Here is a 20897-nt window from a genome sequence, read left to right on the forward strand (position 1 = left end):
ATCGCTTTAAAAGGCATCATATAGAAGGACCCATCTGTCCTAGTGAAATGGTGAATGTATCTAAAGAGGCTAGAGAAAGAGCCTCTTTCACAAGAAAAAAAAAGAGCCCAAATAAAAGGAGAAAATGAAGAAGAGAAAATAGTAACACTATCATAACAGCTATGGAGACATACACAAAGATGATCTCTGAGAAACATCAGGGACGAATAACTCTGTTAATGTGTGGCCTCTGTGGAACTACAATGAAGATATATGGTCATACACCAAAAATACAGACATGAGCTCTTTCTCTTTCCTGGGCTATTTTTATGATGGTAGTTGTTTTTAAATGAAAACAGGGAGAGGGGAGTTAGAAGTATGGGGTTTTTTTTTTATTGTTATTACTGTTACTGTTTACCTTAGCTATATTGCTAACAGAAATTCCATACCAGATACTTCCAACAGTTGCATGATCTCAGTGCTTATCGTGAATTTGCCTTTAATTTTCTTATTTTTTTCCTTAGTACTTGCTCATAACCCAATGCCCATTCATTAAGGTATACCAAAGCCTAGTCCATGGTTACTCTTGAGGAGCTACAGAAAATGCTAAAAGTTGGAGAGTCTCTTAGTTACAGAGGGAGAGTCTGATTAGAATTCTGAGATAGCAGAGATCTTAATAAAAAGACCACTAGCCAAACAATAGAGCACTGACGATTGAATCAGCCTCAATACACAATTCTTTCCCTCCCTTTGTCCTCTTCCTTTGCGGACCTTTCTGTCTCTAGGATCTTTTCTGTCTCTGGTCATTAAAAAATCCAGATATTTCAAATATCACAAATTTTCAACTTGGAAGAAAACACAAACTTTTTCAGAAAAACCATCTCTGTGTATTCACAAAATTTACACTTATTTCTGGAATAAGGAAATGGACAGAGAATTTCCAACATTAGAAAGGAATAATAATAATATTAATAGTAATAATGAAATTAATAATAATACTTTGGATTCTAGAAGATATTTTATCACAAAGATTCACAAGTATTAATGGAGACTCCAGAACAAAGAGTTAATTAAGCCAAAGTCAGACTCTCTGGAAAGCTGCAAATGGTCTCAGAACAGACTTTAGTGATAAATAAACACTGGGATTGGGCATAAAAGCATCTCCCTGTCCCTTGTTCTAAAAGTTAATTATTAAACCATATGTTGTTCATGCTGATTTGTTTTACTCAATTCTAGAAACAAGGACATGTCGATCAGATTGCACTGGGCAACTGAACATTTAGTGAAGGCTTTGTGAAGACTGTGTTCTTCCCACTGGTCCTACCCAAAGGGCTTCTATTATCAGACTATCAAGTCTGTGTTGCTATGAAGAATGGAAAGTATCTTCTTTTGAAGAACAAGTTCTTCCTCTACCTGTTTTCTGGTTCTGGTACATTCAACATTTTAAGTGCTTGATCTCTTCCTCATCCCCACTCTTCCCAAACCATTTCCTCTCTTCTACTCTATTCTTTTAATTATTTACAGACTTGCTTGCCTGGACACTTCATTTTAGTAGAAGTTGGCTGATTTTTTTCAGCACCTTTTAGTGGAATGCAATAATAGATGAATAGAGAGGGAATTGGTCTTTATTGTTATTTTTAGGTTTCATATGTGACAGAGATTTTTTTCCCTTTATTGATTTTCCCTGTATACTGTCCACTCTACGGCTTGAAATGGCTACCATGGTATTTGAGAAACTGGTTGTTCTTCACTGTTGAAATCACGTTTTAAAACAGTTTTTGCAAGTCACATTTTACTCGGTTTTAAGGAAAGTTTTGTTTGCTTTCACTTTCTTTGTGGAGTCATGCTGGCAGAGAAACACAGTCTAGAACATTGCTTTTAAATGTGGTATGATTGGGATTATAACGATATTGATTCTGTATTTAAAATTTATTAGATTGAACCATGTGCAGTTAAAAGGAAAAAGAAGTCATAAGACTTTAATATTCTTCACAAACATGAGCACCAAGAGATGCAAATGTTAAAATTAATCAAGCACAACACAACATCCCACCGTTGGAAAGAAATTTTCTCATGTCCAAAATTCATCTGGGGTAGGGCAAGGAGTTGGAACATTTATGTGTGGAATTTTCCTCCATATTTTTGATAACAAATATCTGGGAATGTATCTTAATATTTATGTAATATTATAATACATTTCTGAAAATGATACATTATAGGTTAGAAACAACATGACAGGAAGTTCATTTTGAATATAACCAGGAATAGGAAATTTTCCTACGCTAACCTTCTGGAACTGTTCATTTTCACTTATATTTCCTGGACTCTATGCTGTACAGAGAAGAATAAAAGCTGAACTGTGGGATAAAGAAGAAGGGCAAACATAGCCTATGGTATTCAGATTTGTAAAAAGTGGCAATATTTATTTTTTAAAAAACAAGATTTGGGGCTGAGTTTTACAGTAATTTTTGATAAATAAAGCCTCCTGAATTTTCAAAAAGTGTAAGAATGAAACATCTATTTTAAATTTAGAGTATTAAATAATAGTGAAGACATATATCAAAATTGGCAATATCCAGAATTTGAGAGAAGGACATTGAACATTCATTGTGAGTGGAAGAAGGGTGAGCTTGCTGCCTAAGAAAAGCACTCATGATGTATAAACCAAAACTTAGCATCATACAATAAGGCTTTTATATTTTTCTTCTCTGGGGAATATTTGAAGAAAGATGGTTCCAGGGCTCTTGCTACTGTTTTTTTTTTTTTTTTCTGTTTTTAAGCTAAAATTTCACTCTAAATGCTAGTGAAATTTCCAGAGTTCCTCTTGGAGGTTTTGACCCAAATGAAGTTCAGTGGTTGTGGCAAAGAGATAAACTAAGCCTATCTACACTAACACTCAAGTCCTTGCTCAAAGCAAGGTCTTAGGATTTGGATTGCAAACTGGCAAATTCAATGGTCCAACTGCTCAAGGGCAAATACTAAGTATTAATCTGGAAAGTAAAGATTCTCAATCTTGGCAGGAGGGTAGTCCTACCACTGCTTTACTGTATGTCCAAACTCTAGCTAAATTATATATCTCCACTTGAAATGAACCTGAGAAAAAGGCAATGTCCTACTAAGTGCTATCTCTTTGGTATGTATTTTCCAAACTGTAAACCATGAAGTGCTATATAAAAGCAAAATAGTATTAGTGCCTCATAAGATAAACATATAGATTGATGATGAATGTATTAAAAGTACATTATGTGTTTACTTTATAAAGGTACTAATACTAGTACTACTAATAACAATTCTTCAGAAATTTGGTGGGAGAAAATATCTACAGAATACATTTGCTGAGAAAAATCATCAGATTTCAATTTTGGAGAAAATAACTAGGAGAAGTCACAGGAGACTTTTGAGGGTAAACCTGAAATCCCTGTTCTATGAACCACCCATTTTAAGCTCCAGTTTATTCAGAACTAATAATAACCTGTCTCTTGAAACCAAAGGGAGCAGTAAAGAAAGTTACCTACATTCATGTGCTTCAGCCTTCTGGAGATCAGTGAATCCACAACCTGAAGCTCATATTTCTATAAAAAGGATAACAGTGAAATCTCATCATTACTTTGTTTGCTTTGAGGAAATTGGCTATGCCTCCGATTAAATTATACTACAAACTTCTTTCCCATTACCAAAATGTAAATACATAACCAGGCATAAGAATGTGGTAAAGGAGGAAAGATGAGATTTAGAGTCTTAGAACCTTGGGTGTGTATCCCACTTCCACCCCTTAACAAGTTATTTAACCTCTCTAGATCAAAATTTTCTAATCTATTAAGTGAAGATAATGGTAGCTATCTCACAGGATTGTTTTAAGAATTATATGTAAAATTCTTGGTGCAGAGAGGTCACTCAATAAATGATAGCCAAATCACTGTCTGGAGTAAAACGCAGATAAAATATATTTCACCCGACTGTTGCTCTGTGAGGTAGGTTTGGTGTCCAAGCTACAAAATCCATTAAGCCAAAATAATTTGGTCACTTTAGCAATGCATTTTAGAGATATTTTAAAATGACATTTTCCCAAAGTCAAACTAGCTTATGGCTATATCAAATTGCTATATTTAAAAGGGAGCTTTATTCAGTTCATAAAATAGTGTATCTAGTTTTGTTCCCCAAATCTAGGATCATAAAGATCTTCCACCAAAGAGGATAAGAGTGACATTTAGAAAAACAAGTTTTTTACAAAAAAACAAACTATAGTAGGAAATGAATGTAGGTTATCAGGATAACAGGAAGTCAAAGCAACATGGAGAAGAAATATGTCCTGCAGATGAAGAAAAATGGAAAGACACTTTACTCCAGAGAGATGGAGTAAAGAACAATCCCAAGCCCTAGAAGCCTGTAGGTTAAAAAGTGATTGAAACTCTGACTCTAAGGTAAGACATAAAGAAAGATTCAAGAGTACCTATCAGTAGAAGAAAAGCAGTGAGAGCAAAATTCCTAGGAACCAGATGCATTTAGGAATAAAATCCTTAAAAGTGGTCTGCTCCAAGGTAGTGCTAGCTTCAGAAAACACAAATATTGATGGGTTAAATCAGGACTGGAGAAAATATAAAGCCAAATATGGGCAGCTCTGAGGGAAAAAAAATAGGCAGCTTGGGACTCAACTGTCATCACAATTCATTTGTGTTTCACATCCCACTGTTTGTGACATTAACAGAATTTCGAATTTAGCAACGAACTATTTTTGTATTGTGAATATCTGCAGCCATTTTCCATATGTAGCTACCACTGAAACTAGAAATAATAGCCCTATGATCTTTAAAATGCTTCCAATTAATACTATTCAGATTACGGGTCACCTAAGAGTATCTCAAGTTAATTCACTTTTCCTATCATTTGAAATGGAGCATTTTCCCTGCTTTTTATTTGCATTAAGTTCAAATTATTTGACTATGTTAGTAACAGATCTTTTGTTGGCTTTTGCTTTTATTGTCATTCTTCAAAAGATAGAGTTGGTTTTAGAGTTTTTAATTTTATCTTCATTTAACTAAAATAAATAAGGCAGACCTTTTCATAATAGCATTTAAATAGGTAAAATTTATACGCAGCACTTTGTATGTCAAATATTAAGCAAGGCAATTTCAGGTATTAGTATTTGTTATATTGGAATGTATATAACAATTCATATGAATCATATTTATATTTATATATATATTCTACACATAATAGGCTTATATTCATTGTACACAGGGTTTTTCTATCTTATTGTTGTCACTGCCGTTGTCAATGGATATCAATTATCTATCATGCTCCAAGAACTCTTCTAGACACTACACAAACTTACCATGCAATGAGGCCATTATTGCCCCATTTTCTGTTTAAGGACTTAGCCACAAGAAATAATGTATCCATGATTATATAATTTGCAAATAGTGGAGGGAATAACCAAATACATGGCTGTGCAACTACAAAGTCTACTGTACGTTTCTGCCTTTCATACTGAGGCAAGCCTACTATTTTATAACGTTAACATAATATGTTGTCAAGATTCCACACAAATGAATTTTTCTAATATATTGTTATTCTACTGTGCAATCTTTCTCTTAAAATCATTTACACTTCTACAAAACATCTACACTGATGTTCATGTGCTTTTTTCTTGCAAATTGTAAATCAATTCAAAATATGTATTTAAGCACCTAACATGTGGCACTGCTAGGCTAGATATTTTTGTTCACTATCACGTTAAAATACAGATTTTGACAATGTAGAAGTCTCTCCTTCCTGAAGATGCCTCATTAGGTCAAGTTATGTTTCTAATCTTTTTCAGTCACTGATGGTATAAAAAATACAGTACTATGTGGAAAACATTAGGGCTTTGGATTTAAAGTTCCTTTAATTAAACAAACCTAGTAAGCCACAAATTGTTGAAACAAAATCTGTAACAGGAAGGACATTTAAGGCAGATTTAAACATCATTTCTATCTAGAAACAGAAAATTAGTCTGCATAATGTCATTTATCTACTGAATTATATTATAATTTTCAGCTATAAATCCAGATTCTTAATGTGTGTCGCAAAGATGATACCTCTGTTCCACCCTCAGTAATAAGTGTGTTTTTAGTTGTTTTGTCAGTAGTGACAATGCAGATGCACTGGACAAAATATGTTTTCAGCAAGTTTCCTTGGCAATGAAAATAACTGTAATAGTAATCAGCATCATAATAATGACAGCACTTACGGAATACTACACTATGTGCCCAGAACTGTGATTAGCACTTTATATGCATTATTTTATTCATTTCTCAAAATATCTTGTGAGGTATATACTGTTAATAATCCAAGTTGACAGAGAAGGACACCAAGACACAGAGAGGCCAAATAACTCACCCAAGGTCACAGAGGCCGAGAAGAAGCAGAGTCAGTGAACCTGACTTTCACACCTCTACCAGGCGAGGGTGACAGCTGGTGCTATGTGTGTGTTCAGGAGAACACGCATATATGCTCTTTTAGCTACACTAACTCCAGTGGGGACCCAGCTGGTTTGTAATACCAAGGCTGAAGACAGTCAAGAGGAGTTAAAGTTTGAATTGCCTCTATTCATATTGCCTGCTAATTAAAATGTTCCCTTCTGAGACAACAGTGGCTGGTTGGCATAACCCTGGAACATAATACATGTTCAGAAAGTTTCTTATGAACGTTGACAATGGTTTCTCTCAAGTGCTGAGTTAACCAATGATTTCCACTACTCCCTTTTTTTTAAAAAAATGTAGGTTGTCTTATTGTCTAGAATATTTCCATCATGGATACATATTAGGTGATCACACTTGGATCACACCTTTGTGATCAGGTGAAAAATTAGAAGTTTACTTTAAAAAAATATTTTTATTTTGTTTTACTGTTGTGTTGTTAGTCTAAGTTAACTGAGACTAAGGGATTCCCTGAATCCCTCTGGGAAACTTTTCCTATTGCCTATGCTCTGATCTCTTCTAGGATAGTACTGCATCCTTCATAGAATCTTATCTAGGTACATACATTATTAATCATTTGTCATCTTTACTTTGTTCACTTGAAGATTGACCCTAACTCTTAGAACCCCGGGTGTCTGAAGTACCTAGCATTTAGATCTTAAATAACAAAAACAAAACCCAGGAAACATACACACAAGTAAACAAAAAGATGGAAAAGAAGGGTCTTGTATTTGACCATGTACACATATTGATCCTTATAGTGTGCTTGTTTTCCCCCTTACATTATGTGCAGGTCCCTATGAAAAAAAGCTTCCCACAATAAGTAGAGTCCTGGATTGACTAGCCTGTTCCCCAAAGAAGTCTATAAATGCATCAAGAAATAGATATATTTATACACACATGCACACACACACACAAATATATATATATATATATATATAATGAAATAACATGAATATACTTGTAAGTCATGGAGAGTGCAACAGGCAATATCTTTAAAATGAATCATATTATACTTACATTACTTTACATTTTACATTTAGTAATTTTATTCACCTTCTAACCCTAATACATTATGTACCCTAATATAGATTTCAGGAAAGTAGAAACTTTATTTATCACTCTATCCCTAAAGTTCCTAGAAGAAAGCATGGCACTAAATACATAGCAAATATATGTTGAAGAGAAGGGAAGGAAAGGAAAAAAGATATGGAAAGTCTCACAATATTTCTCATATTGTTCTGGAAATAATAAAGGGGGAGACTGTCTCCAGTACTTTTCCAGGAAAACATGAATCGTCAATGAAACTGCAAGTTCTATCCTGTTCCTCAGACCAGCTACCAGATTCCTTTACGCATAAAATATCTCATCTAGTCTGTTGATACCAATTCCTGGCACTAATGAGGCTTTGGAGCAGGGCATTAGGCAGGATCACTCAAGTTCCTCCATATTTTGCCCTACATGCCAACAAGGGAGGCTAGGCTCCAGCATTTCCTATAGGTCAGCTGAGGCCTTAGATGAGGCAGTAGAAAAGGACATGCAAGTCTTCATAACGTCAGGTGCGTTTATTTACACATCCCTCTCCTCCTCTCAAAAGGAATCCTAGTATCAAATCACTGATGGACAAGAAAAATGGAATTAGTAGGTCCCCTCCCATTTAAGTACTGGGGGATGCAGTCTATTGCTGAGGGGAAGAAGGAGGAACTGACAACGGTTTCTTGCATTTTGCAGCTTCCAAGTTGTAGCAGGGTTTATTATATAAAATTTCTATCAAGTATCAATTCATACTGATATAATACAATGGAAATCTTCAGTTTTACTCAAGAGAATATTATGTGCAATTCATACTTATCCTAGTACAGAGAAGAAAATATCTTAGTAGTAATAAATTATCCTAGAATATGCATTTTTTCAGATAATGGATGGAGTTGTTCTTTTTCATCTTTGTATCTCTACTACCCAGATGCAACACATGACTTAGCACATAGTAGTTTTCAGTAAATGACAGATAAAAATTTTAAGAACATCTTCCTGTAATGGCGAGATATGACTTTAAGGGTCCAGGCCATCCATCATCACTTAATATGCCTTAGTGTTTTAGTCTGTGTTATATATAATTAGCTCTCATCAACTGTAGAGTGGAAATTATACCATTTTATACTCATATACTAGAAATTTTAAAATCACAATCTTGTAAGAGTGGTTTTCAAACTTTAGTGTATGCTACTAACCTGGGTAACTTACTAAATTGCAGATCTTCAGACTCTAACCTCAGAGCTTCTAATTCAGAAATTCAGGAATAGGGTCCAGGGATCTTCATTTTGACAAATACCCTAGGTAATTCTGATACAGGTGGTCCTTGGACTACTTACTATGGATTGTACTACAAAGGAAATGTGGGGAAAAAAATCTTTATGCTTCACTTTTTCAATATGGAGAAAAGACAGACCTATTCAATGTGACTTAACCATCAAAATTTCCATGAAAAGACCAGGTAGTTTGCTAAGACTTTTGAAAATGAACCAAGGAAGGACGCAAAGGCAAGAAATATTACATTCAAGCCAGAAAAGGTTCTTTTTAAAACTTCACAAAGACTGACAGTGTGCTTCAAGTAAAAGTAGGAAAAAAAATGGCAGAAGTGCAGCACATTTCAATAACAACTTAGGAAAGCAAAGTTGATTCAAGAGGTTTATTTGATAAGATGTGTTTTAATGGCTATTATAAAAGTAGATGCCTTCTAAATTTTTTATTTATTGTTAAACTATATATGTATACATATGTATATGAGATAATTATTAAAATTTCTCCTGAAATCCCTATTTTCCATAAAATCTTGGTCTTGCCAACGTATCTGCACTAATTGAAGCTTCCCCTTCCTCCTCCCAAGAAACTTCTCTCCTGGGACTGAAAAGAGATTACTATAGTCTATTCCTCTACACATGCCTCACGAAAGTATAACTGCTGATTCTGCCCTGACCTCTAGGTCTCTGTAGCCTATAATTATTTTCAGTGGAAGCTCCCTTAGCACTGAGTTCTCTAAATATTCAGAGTCTGTCATTCTTCAAGAACCTTAGCAGTGAATGATGGAGATTTTTAAATTATTCTTATGAATGTTATAAATTGCATAACTTGTCATGGCTTTCTCTTTGACTTGACTGCATGCAAGTGTAAAGGAAAATGTATAGCACTCCATTGAATGTAGTTTGTGTACCACTTCACTCTTGACTCTATTTTTATATCTTTGCCTTTGTTTATTGTTTCTTTTATTTTATTTTTGTCTTTTTTATCTACTTTTACTTTGTGTATTTCACTGTATTACTTGCATCTTTTCCTTTCTCAGTCATTTTAATTCCCTTTTTGGAACTAGATGGTAGAAATAAATGAGAAAAACAAAACAAAGAGTATGTGTGTCTCTGTGTGTATTTATATATATGTGTGTGTGTGAAAGTTGCTCAGTTGTGTCCAACTCTTTGTGACCCTATGGACTGCAGCCTGCCAGGTTCCTCTGTCCATGGAATTCTCCAGACCAGAATACTGGAGTGAGTAGCTGTTACCTTCTCCATGGGATCTTCCTAACCCAGGAATCAAACTGGGGTCTCCTGCATTGCAGGCAGATTCTTTACCAACTGAGCTACCAGGGAAGCCCATATATACATATATACACACACACATATATATATATAAAAAACTCACCTAAAATATAAAATAAAAACTAGCCTTTTGAAATAATGGAAATATTTTATAGTCTTTGGGCTAATAAATTCATTTGATTATTTGCAGGACTGCAATATAGAGAGGCATAAAATTAAAATTACTACTATGAGAATATCCACGTGAATTTGAACATAGGTATTTTTGGCACCAGATCGTTAATTCTGACATCCTTCAGTTCTGAAAGCCAACTATAGCTGTGTTAAAATCTGTGTGTTCAGTCTTTTAGACTGACTGTATTAAAAAAAAAAAAACAACAAGAAACAACCAAATCCTAGGTTTAATCAGCCTAACAAGGTTTGTAATTTATATTTTTTCTTTTAAAAATTGTAAATGCATGTACATAAGTATATATGCATAATTATTTACTTATATGAATCTTCCATACATATATATGTATATATCTTAAAATTTTCAATGAAACTCTTTAGTCCTTTGCCTCCACTGTTACTTTTTTAAATAATTTTCATTAAGCAACAAACAGTGATAAGTCATTTCAACAATGAAAGCCTTTATTCAAAATGGGTTTAGTCTATTTTCTGTATTTCCTCTGATAATGATCCAGCTAGTCTCAGACTGATTCTGCTAACAACTCAGGGAAGTTAGAAGAACTCTAATTGGGCACTGGACATCTCAACAATGACACTCATTTTAATTTGTCCTTATCTAACATCTTTGGGCTGAAATATTATTGTGTTGAGACCCAAATATGATTTTTGTTCTTATATTTATTTCTGGATCTCATATCCTTTCAGATATCAAAAGAATACAGCACCATGCAGGAATAATGCCAAGTTGCCCTTGTTTATTCCATTCCACCCCTCATCATGGGCACCAATAGTTGATTGATACTTGGAATACATCACAACTGGATTACAGATATGCTCTTTAGTCTGACCTCCACTTGTCTCTTGCAACTCATTTGTAGACAGTCCAGAAGCTAGCAGCTGGATTTCATTTTTATTCCAGCAGTCACCATTTTATAATGTTTCCTCAGTTCACTGTGAGTTTCACTATTGATAAGTCAATCCAAAACTCTAAGAGGCATTTAAATGGAGTGAGTTAAATGAGAGGGAAAATATTACCATTAACTTGCAATAGGTTCATGTCAGTCAACTACATTTTGCCATTGACTCCCCATACATCAAAATGGTGTAATGATACAATTCTCCCACAGAAGAACTAATGAAATACTTAGCAAAAGTAAGTGGTTACAAAGCACTTTTTAAAACAAAAGTGCTGTATTTTTTTTAAAAAAATCTTGTACAGAACTCTGGTTCAGTTTCTGAGCCTTTCCAAGTCCTCATAATTCTGTGGTATTCATAATAAAGCAGGCAGATGGTTTAGTCTCTGAACATATGCTTTAAATGCCCCCTTTGCTATTTGAAAATAATGGACCAAATTGTGCCCTCACATAGTCACAAGAAACTTTAAGAGGGCTGCCTTTTGAAATTTGAGGACAGAATGTTATCCAGTGGGAATTAAACCTTTAAAAAATACACTTTCTAAACTTTCTTCTGAGCTCTATTCTTCATATTAAGAGAAGTCATTTTTTAATAAAATAGATATGGTAAGGAAAAATTGTAGCCAGCACAATATTGCATGGTTCAGGAATAGAGTAGAAGGTAAAATAAAAGTTAAATTTTACATTTTTAAATTCTGATTGTCTAAAAACATGATAGTCATCTGATTTAATTTTTGAGTGATTGCCAGACCTTCCACTTCTATTATTATTACTATTATTCTATCTTGTAGATGTTTTATTGTTAAAGCACTTTGTAATTATTAATTAGTTAATTTAGTTTAAATTATGTTTATACCTTTGTTTTAAATCCATGTTATTCATAGTTATTACAATCCTCAAATGCTATTTTGCCAGCCAGTTACTCTCATTTCAAAAACAGTTTGTTGTCAATGAAAGCACATATTCCAGGATTTCACAGAATATGAAATTCAGTGGATATATGTGTTTTGATAATGTTGTTCACTTAACCCAGCTGTATTAGCAATACACCTCTGTTTCTTAAGTCAGTATTTTATACATAAAATGAGCCTTCATTTTCACACTCATGTTTTTATGTATTTAAATAAGTCTTTAACCTAGTCTCACTTATCTTAAAATGTCCACGAATCTCAGTAGTCTGATCAACACTTCAGATAAAAAGACCACACAGTTGACAATAAGGACACTCTGGTTATTACAGAAGCCCGAAGTTTAAGTAACTATTCCGGAACTGTAATGTCCCTTTAGAAATTCTGAACAAGGACTAGCTTGGTGCTAATATAAAACAGAGTTTACTCTGAAAAATAAAAGCAATAGTTGTACCCAAACATGTTTGGGATGCTCCTAAACAGATCATAATTAATAATATTGAGAATAATAAGAGTCTTAAATCAAGTGATAATTTTATACAAATATCCACAAATATCTGAGCAAAGTTTATAACTATTATTGGGGCAAAGCATTAACATACTCCTGCTGATAAAGACACAAAGTAACTCTGAGAAACCTCCCTCCTTCTCATTTCTCTAACTTTCACAATAAATGCAGCACTGAAACTAAACTCTCAGTCAAGGCAGAAATACGCCGAGCAGTATTTCAATAAACAACAAATTGATTTTTAAAAACCCACCAGATTAAACATTTCCCCCATTTTCCCCTTGCTTCCCCTTGTTGTTTCACTTTCCATGCACACATAACCGCACTTACCTGCACAAGTCTGAAACATCAGTCTAGGTAATTTTTTTGAAATGTACTCTGTACCGATGCATTTTTCTGTGTTTCTTTCTAACCCCCGGGAATGTTAAGAATTTAGGAAGAGAGCCACAGCTTAAGAGAGCAATTATTTGCCAGTAAATACTCAATTTGCTTGTCCTGTGATTTTTCTTCTAACTTGCATATTCAATAATCCGTCCCTGACTGCGTCACAAGCACAAAAAGTCTTTTCTCCAAAGGAGAACACTTTCGCCAATCAACCTTCAGCCATGCCAGGGCACAGCTAGTCAGGGTGATTTGTTAGCTTTAATTAATAATTCCTCACGCTGGCCATTTTAACAAATAACGCAGTGAGCCTGGGACGCTAGAAGGCTATGATTCAGGCCGATAAAACTACAGTGGAAAGATGTGGGGAGGGTGTGTGTGGGGGTGGAATTCAGACGCCGTTTATAAACACCTCGAATCATACTCTTTCGGTTTACAATATAGAGGACATCTCCACTGAATTACCACGTATGTCCACCAGTTTGTATTCAGATGGGAGCCATATGTTCCTCCACTTTATCTGCTAAGGCCCCCTCAGTGCCAACACAGTCATCGGGCAGACAACATTTACAAAAGAGGTCTCTAGCCTCCAGATTGCAAAAGTTTACTGCAAGGTGAAGTTGAGAAATCAGACATATACAGCACTTCTCAGTGAGCTTGTGTAACAGTCTAGAAACACAGAGGTAAGAATTATTGAATGTCAGATTTGCTGTCACGAGGCTGCCTGATACTGGGCATTTCATTTAGTCTTTTTATTTTTAAATCTCATACCTCAAAACAGTTAACAATAATGGCTGACTTATTCACGCATTCCACAAACATTTATTGAGTCCTAACAATATGCCAAGCACTGTATTAAATGCTGAGAACTTTTTTGAAAGTAAGATTTTTATTCTTCTAGTTAACTGAAACAATCCATGGATTTATTATGTAACATACAGATAATGTGCTTGACCAAAGCCACCAAACAGGCAGTGTGTGAATGAAACTAAGGATTCAAAATACTGTATGGTTCAGTCAAACAATCAATACTTGACAGCACACTTGTGTCCATGACAAAAGTGATGCTCAAAGTAAAAACAAAGAATAAGAAAAGGTAAAAAAAAAAAAAAGAGTTTTTTCAAACATTAGAAAATTTCCCTCAAAGTGACCAGAACATTCAGAGATATATCAATCTGTTTATAAGGAATGTTAAAAGGTTCATAAGCACTTAAAGAATATGCAAAGATATAGGACATTCTATTCATGCCGTGATCTAATATGTGTGTGTGTGTATGTATGTGACTGAAAGCATCAGTTTATTGGATATATATTTATTGAGCACCCTACTCAATTCTAGGAACTGAATAATACTATGTATCGAGAGATAAATAAAACACAGTTTCTGTCTTCAAGAAGCTCACAATTTAGCCACCAGACTCAAAAAGGGAAAATCTAAACATAAAACTACAGTACAAGATAGCAAAAGGAATGACATAAATATGCATAAATGTAATGAGGCAGGGCTTCTAGAAGTGATCCATGGGCTGTTTCGAAAGGTAGAGGGGTAACATCATCGGTAGGGGAATATTCTAAGCAGAGCAAACCTTTGAACCCTTTCTAAAACTTTCATTAGAATTAGATTAGCAGTTATTTAGAAACTATGATATTTAGAGCATGATAAAGTCAGGTACATAATCACAAAACATTTTAGGATTTTAAAATCAATTTCTTAAGAAAAAAGATTCCCTATATTGTAATATCTTGACATCATCAGAAAAGTAAGCAGTGCCTCCATAACTGGTACCAATAGTGACTGTGTACGTCATTCTTACTTTCAGTGTGTTTCAGTTGTCTTACGCAAATAAGCAGCATTCCCAACATATACTGACTGTTTTTTTCAGCCATTCTCTTCTTTTACTATGTACAAACTTAGATACAATTTCTGTTTTCATTGTACCATAAGAGAAATCATATCTGTATGGCTAATAAGGGAGGGGGAAAACCTATTTCCATTTAGTGGTCACATGTATAACTCTAACCAGACAGTTTACGCTATACAGTACTAAGGCAGAAGATGTTGAAGAAAAGAAATGATACCCTAATACCAAAAAAGCTCTTTCAGAGCTAGGAAATGCTCTTGAAAATTGCATAGAGTTCTTTTTTTTTTTTGCATAGAGTTCTTAATGACATTAAACACTTTGTTTTATACTAAACTCAACAGTGAGACAGCCACCAGAATACCGTATTTACCATAAATCATTAACAGCTAGCCAATTTGGAGAACTGACATAATTTATTAATTTATTCAGCACATATGTATGGAAATACTGATATCTACCAAGTGCTTACCAGTTATTGTTTCATTTTTATTTCTGTAGTAATTATATCTAATAAGTTTACCATTTATTGAGTGCTTACTATATGCTAGGAACTGTTCTAAGGACTTTACATATATTATCTCATTTAATCCTTACAATATAATGAAGTAGGTACTATTACCATCTCCAATTAATAGGTTATGAAACTCACAAGTGGTAAAACTGGATATGCACTATGTGGATTCATTTTAAATAATGAGACCAGTGCCACTAATACCCATACACCATCAGTTTCATTACTTGATAGTTACTTGGTCACATATAATATTTATGTCATTACTTTTAATCTAGAAAAATTAGGGTAGTTTTAAGGTTAATTTGAGAATTAAGCTAAACTCCTGTATCTAATGAGAGACATGTCTCAAAATAAGACTGGAAAATATAATTTATTATACCAATAGGCTAGCACTGCGGGACAAACTGACAGCTAGCTTGAGTTAGGCATGTTTTAGATGATGGAAACTAGCATTACATCACATGCTATGACAGCCCCCCTCTCCCTTATTAAAACTTCTCAGAGTCTCAGAATATAATTCAGAATCGTATACACCTTTACAAGAAGAATGAGATAATGGTCTAAAAAGTGAGAGGAAGACTGAGTCAGAAAGGCTTAGGTTTGAATCCTAGCTCGGCCACTTACTAGGTGTATGCCATATATCAAATTAACTAGGTTCTTTGAGGCTCAAATATCTTATCTCTAAAATAGTTTGTTGTGAAGATTAAAGGAGATAATGTACCTAGGATACAAAGCATAGAAATTAGCCCAGAATAGGTGTACAATATATGGTATTTGAAGCGTTCAGAGCTAAAGCTTATCACATACAACTAAAGTTTACTGTTTTGGAATCAAATGACACAGGTAATATCTAAGTCTGCCTTAGACAATACACGTAAATAAGACTTAGCTAAAACAAAATGGACTTGGTAGTCTGGTAGAAATCCCTTTGAGAATGTTAATAATATAGCTGAAATGGTGGTGCTTAAGAAAACAGAAAAGTGAAGTAAAAGTCTCTCAGTCGTGTCTGACTCTTTGTGACCCCATGGACCATACAGTCCATGGAATTCTCCAGGCCAGAATACTGAAGTGGGCAGCTATTCCCTTCTCCAGAGGATCTTCCCAACCCAGGGATCAAACCCAGGTCTCCTGCATTGAAGGTAGATTCTTTACCAGCTGAGCTGCCAGAGAAGAGTTGACCCACAAAATAGAGATAGATAACACAAGAATTTACCAGTTAATTATAGAGAAAAAAACATTAATTTTCCAAGTTATTAATACAATGCTACATTTTATTTCATGGAGATGTAAAAACTTATTTGGGACTCAGTGGGGAGAGTACAGAACTCAGTACAGTCATAAGCTCTCCCCTGACCAACCCGATGACACTGTTTACTAACTACCAGTTAACCACCAGCATTCTCAAACTTCAGGCGCCCTGATGCCCTTTCCACATACTTTCTTCTCACTTGACCTTGATTTAGCCCAACCATCTCCAGTATTGTATAGCTCCAGTGAGCTAAAGTGTAGAGTAAATATTAACGGAACACGCATTTACTGATGGTGATGAAGCTGGACGTAGGTGAAATGGGGTATTATTTCACAGAAGGGGTCATTGGAGGGGCTTCAAGAAGGCTCTTCTCATTTACTTGAATGGGTAAGTATCATTTCTCCTTTGAGGATTTCTTTGGGATAAGCGACTGCCTGGATCCTCTATTATTGGTTCTTATTCAATGGCCTCTAGCTGAGATCATCAGATGGGGAAATCAGCAGATCAATTAAAAAGTATAGGAACAAAAAAAAAAAGAAAGTATAGGAACTTTCTGAGCCACACTAGCCTGAGTGAGATATCCCGGGTCAGAGCTTTCTAGAATCTGTTTATTTCTCAGCTGGAACTCCTAATTGGTAGAACATAGAAGCATAGAAGGGGCTTCCCTGGTGGCTCAGATGGGAATGAATCAGTCTGCGATGCAGGAGACCAGGGTTCCATCCCTGGGTCAGGAAGATACCCTGGAGGAGGGCATGGCAACCCACTCCAGTACTGTTGCTTGGAGAATCCCATGGACATAGGAGCCTGGTGGGTTACAGTCCATGGGGCTGCAAAGAGTTAGACACAACTGAGCAACTAACTCTCTCTTTCTCTCTCACACACACACAGAAGCATGGAAGATGACTACTTCCTGTATTCTTTCCTGGATAATAGGTTTGATAACAACAATTTAGTAAAATTCTGGCCAGACTGGATCTCTATTGCCTAATTCTCCAGGCTTATTGAGGGAAAATTAATCCTCTAGTTAAAAATGATTACAAGCAGATATTATTATTGGGAAAAGATTGAAGGAGAGAGGAGAAGGGAATGACAGAGGATGAGATGGTTGGATGGCATCACCGACTCAATGGATATGAGTTTGAGTAAACTCTGGGAGTTGGTGATGGACAGGGAGACCTAGAGTGCTGCAGTCCATGGGGACACAAATAGTCAGACACAACCAAGCAACTGAAATGAACTGAGACATTCTTATAGAAACATTTCAAAACTGATACTATTTTATATATATTTATATCATTTTCCCAAATAAAGTCCATATACTTTATGGTTTCTAGACTTATGCATTTTTATATATGTACATAAATACCTAATATCTAACTGCTTTACTAAGTGATAACTAGATAACAAAGGAGGGGAAAGGTGATTTAATCCCAGTTTCAAATTTAGAATTCTGTTGAAACAAGAATTTTAGAAATATTCATAAATTGTTAAGTGGTAGTCAGTATATTTGTCTGTGTTAGGTTGAGATTAAAACCTTAAATTTCTCAAAAGGTCCTTGTCACTTGAGGCATTACTTTTTCAATGAAAGTCTCCAACCTTTACAAATGTGAAAATTGGGATTCCCTGAAGGAGAAAAATATTTCTTGTCAGAAAACTCGTCATGGCTAAGTTCACAGAGGGAAGGAGTCCAAGATCTTATCAGCTTTCCTGTGACCTTGATATGTGATTTGCTAAAAGTCATTAATATCCCCTTGCATGTCAATTTCCTTCTCTTTATCTATGATACAAAAATATTATCAAGATAATGTGGAGAAAATATTTTGATCATCTCATAGAGTATATGCTAAAGCCCAGAGTATCCAAATGATACTATCAGTATCAAGTGGAGAGAAGGACATCAACACCTATATCATCTCAAATAACCTATTTAGTACCTCAGCTTTTTGCTTTTTTTTATGCTATAAAATGAGCATAGTCATGTTTATACTTTTATCAAATAATATATTAGAATAGATAAACTTGCGTAATCTGTGAAAACTTTTCAATAAAATTTCACATAATGTAAAAAAAAATGACCAATATAATCAAGTCACCAAACTGATTTTCAAATATATTAGAGGAATTGATTTTAAAATATCAAGGCATAAGATGAATTAAATATTTCTAAGCATATTCATATATTTATTAAGGAAGACTCTTTCTAAGACGGGAAGCAATACTGCCTCTTATTTGAATGGCTGGCTGCATTTTAGGATGGATCTAAGATCTTAGTAACAAGAAAGCCGAATCAGGGAAAGCAATTTTTAGCAGACTGTTGAATGATATATAAAGTAAAATATATTCACTAATAGGTCACAGAAATCTTACACAAGCTTTTAGAACAAGAACTGCTTAAGCAGCTTTTTGTATTTGGCAAAGTCATGTTCCTGCACTGTCCTCTCACAACCTCCTCCCACTTCTCATTTTTTTGTTCTATAATGGTGGGAGTAATGACAAAAGGGTGGGGCAAAACAAACAGAGGCAGTCACTGTGGCAGGAGCCACTCCAAAGATCAAACAGCCACTTTGGCTCTGGCTGCAAGAATTGGACCCACACTGGAGTGGGTGGCTCATTAGCACGATGCCCTGAGAACCACATGGGCCACGGCTGGTAGGTCAGCACCTGGGGTTACAGGCCCCTTACCCTGCCAGGTAGAACTGCCTGCTAAGAACTGAGAGTGTACCTTTCCTTACCCGCTCACAGCATTGTGTTTCAACACAATTCTGCACTTCCACTATGTTTGCTGAAAAACCTCAGTGGGATAGACACTATACAAAAGCATAATTCTGTTCTACTAATTTCACATCTACTACTAATTTCAGTATGGGGAACCCAGATTTTCCTATACTAATGGGTAGATTCTTGGCTAAGTGGTAGACAAGATAATTCAATTTCTAATATTTTCATAAACATATTGCTTTAACTTTAATAACTGTCTTGAAAAAAATAATACATTAATACCTCTAATTACCCAGCCATCTCATATTCGCCTATAAGTATATCATGATTTAACATGGTCAATAACTCAGATAAAAGAAAATACAGAGTCCTTAAGAAACTAAAACAAACAAAGATGTCATAAAGCACACACAATTGTTCAAACTTATCTTTATTCATCAATGAGTCTTTAACTTGGAACCTATATATTCTTCCTTAATACCCAGTAGCATCAGCTATCTGGGTCTTTCATTCATATTACATAGAAAGATGGGTTACTTCCAGAAGAAAGCACAATGGGAACTGGAAGAAATAACCACTCTGTGCCTTTGAATGAAGAGGAAACAGAGGAGGTGAGGGACGAAGTATTCAAGGTTAAGAACTACGTACAGTTTGCAAACATACAGATAATTGTGTCCAACAGATATCAAAGTAATAGAGCTCTACACAGAAATATTTACATTTCCTCTGGTTTGAACTATAGTCCCTTAAAATTCATGTGTTGAAGTTCTAACCCACAATAATTCAGAATGAGAATTTATTAGAAATAAGGTCATTGTAGATATAATTAACTAAGATGAGGTCATATTAGAGTAGACTGGAACCCTAATCCAATTTGATCAGTGTCTTTATAAAGGGGGATTTTGGACACAGACGTGAACATGGGGAGAACACTACCTGAAGATGATGGCAGAGATGAAAGAGATGCTTCTACAAGTCAAAGAACACCAAAGATTGCCAGCAAACAATCAGAAGTTAGGTAAGAGGGATGGTACAGATTTCTTCTCAGAACCCTCAGAAAAAATCAACCCTGCTGATTTTACTCAACAGAACTCTGACACTTTTGTTGTTTAAGGCATCCTGTTTTTTTTTTTCCATTTTATTTCCCATTTTATAGTTGAGAAAACTGAGCTTTAAAGTAGCAGGCACAGGAATACATAGTAAACAGTGGAAGCAGGATATAAACATACATGTTATTCCAGAGCCCTAGTTCTTTTTTTTTTTTTTCATTTATTTTTATTAGTTGGAGGCTAATTACTTTACAACACTGTAGTGGTTTTTGTCATACCTTGACATGAATCAGCCATGGATTTACATGTATTTCCCATCCCGATCCCCCCTCCTACCTCCCTCTCCACCCGATCTCTCTGGGTCTTCCCAGTACACCAGCCCTGAGCACTTGTCTCATGCATCCAACCTGGGCTGGAGATCTGTTTCACCCTTGATAATATACATGTTTTGATGCTGTTCTCTCGAAACATCCCACCCTCACCTTCTCCCACAGAGTCCAAAAGTCTGTACATCTGTGTCTCTTTTTCTGTTTTGCATATAGGGTTATCGTTACCATCTTTCTAAATTCCATATATATGCGTTAGTATATTGTATT

General features: G+C 35.0%; 1 protein-coding gene across 30 annotated transcripts in view; it reads right to left on the minus strand.

Moving 5' to 3' along the window:
- The window catches only part of ZBTB20 (zinc finger and BTB domain containing 20), an 846256-nt gene that overhangs the window by 422666 nt on the left and 402693 nt on the right, over positions 1–20897 (minus strand). For 3 of the 30 annotated variants that reach the window (XM_043474953.1, XM_043474946.1, XM_043474950.1), the window contains exon 1: positions 12859–13358. The exons of 24 other annotated variants lie outside the window; for them this stretch is intronic. The gene's annotated coding sequence lies outside the window, so the exon portion shown is untranslated. Of the gene's footprint in view, positions 1–3494; positions 3552–12858; positions 13359–20897 lie in introns of those variants that run through there. 3 more of the 30 variants (XM_043474948.1, XM_043474929.1, XM_043474939.1) reach the window with 3 other exon arrangements.

Source organism: Cervus canadensis, chromosome 7 (assembly GCF_019320065.1).
Source record: "Cervus canadensis isolate Bull #8, Minnesota chromosome 7, ASM1932006v1, whole genome shotgun sequence".
Taxonomy (NCBI): Eukaryota; Metazoa; Chordata; class Mammalia; order Artiodactyla; family Cervidae; genus Cervus; species Cervus canadensis.